This window comes from Mastomys coucha, unplaced genomic scaffold (genome assembly GCF_008632895.1).
Source record: "Mastomys coucha isolate ucsf_1 unplaced genomic scaffold, UCSF_Mcou_1 pScaffold4, whole genome shotgun sequence".
Lineage (NCBI taxonomy): Eukaryota > Metazoa > Chordata > Mammalia > Rodentia > Muridae > Mastomys > Mastomys coucha.
In genome coordinates, this window is record NW_022196910.1 from 23,169,100 (window position 1) to 23,170,901 (window position 1,802).

Genomic DNA, 1,802 nt, shown 5'->3' on the forward strand with positions numbered 1-1,802 from the left:
GACAGGGTTTTTCTGCATAGCCCCGGCTGTCCTGGAACTCACTCTGTAGACCAGGCTGGCCTCGAACTCAGAAATCCGCCTGCCTCTGCCTCCCAAGTGCTGGGATTAAAGGCGTGCGCCACCATGCCCGGCGGGACTAGAGTTGTTAACTTCTTAGGAAGGTAGGAGTTTGTGTGACCAAAGGAAGGAGTCACAAAGCCCTTAGCCCTTGTGAGGAGACAACTCAGTGGCACAGTGCTTGCCTAACATGTATAAAGCCCTGAGGTCAATCCTCACTAAAATGCACACAGACACACACAGACACACACAGATACACGCACACAGAGATATACAGATAGACAAACACACACCATTTAAAATTTAAAACAAAAAAGAAAGTACAAGGGTGAAGAGATGGCTCAGTAGTCAAGAGCACTGGCTACTCTCCCAGGAGACCCGAGTTCAATTCCCAGCACCTAAATGTTAGTTCCTAGCTGTCTGTAACTATAGACAGGAGATACAAAGGTACCAGACACCCACGTGTTACTAAGACACACCTACAACGAAAGCATCCATACACATTAAAAATAAATTTACAAACCATATTTTCTAACAAATATATAAACATATTACATATTTATATAGAAAAGATTTCTTCATATATATCAAAGTACAAAAAGAGTTAACAAAGTTATTTTCGAGTGAGTCAATATTTTCTACCTAAGCTCAGTTTTTTAAAAAATGATAGTGAAAAACATCCACAGTTGGAAAATGTCATCAGAAAAAAATAAGTAGCACAGTTGATATTCAGCAAGTACTGCTGATCTTAAGGACCTTCGCACTGGCCAGCTGGAAAGCAGCTCTTCTCACAACCAGCTGTTTTATAAATGCTTAGTGCTAGACCAGTGGAATGACTAGTAGGAATAGTCAAAGTCTCTGCCCAGCTGGCACTTCAAAGTCACAACCACAGAAGCAGTTCAGGCTGAATGCTGTGTCACAGTGCCCCCTGGTGGTTTCATCAAGCAACACAGCCTCGCCAGTAAGAAAACTGACCAGCTCTTCCCAGGGCTGCATTTAAAGCAGCATCCTACACATGTAATTGCAAATGGCCACCAAAACCCATTAAGTGGTATTTCATAGAAGGGTAGTGAGAAAGATAATAGTGTTGTTCCAGCCATGGGAGAGATAGGAAGATATAGGAAGTGAGGCTGTGATGGGCTACTATTTACTTAGAAAACTCAAAATCAGCAACACATGAAAGTTAAAATTCAGGAACTACATTAATCTATATTTTCAGTACATTAGAGTCTAATTTGCTAAAGCATTCACACGTGACTGTGTGTCTAACCTTCTAAAGTTCAACACTGGTCGACTCTGGACTCATAGAAATGTTTTTTAATCATTTAATTTTACCTGCAAGCCTTATTCTTTCAATGTCATAACATCTTGATCTTTGTAAAACTTTTAGTATAAATCAATATAAAAAATTTTCAATAGAAATAGTTTTTGTTTGGTATAAATTTGAACAAAACTAATTGCCATTTTAAAGTTAGCAACAAAGTTGGTATTTCTGACAAGCTTGTTACTTTCTTTGATACAATAAAAAAAAAATAGAGAAGCTAAATGTTCCCTTTGGATAAGAGGGTCACATTACTATCAATTATTACTAACCTTTACTCTCTTCTGTTCACTATTCTGTTTTGTTCAGTCTAAGTTTTATTCCAAAAAGTTACATGTTAAGATTAAGATGTTTATAGCCGGGCAGTGGTGGTGCACGCCTTTAATCCCAGCGCTTGGGAGGCAGAGGCAGGCGGATTTCTGAG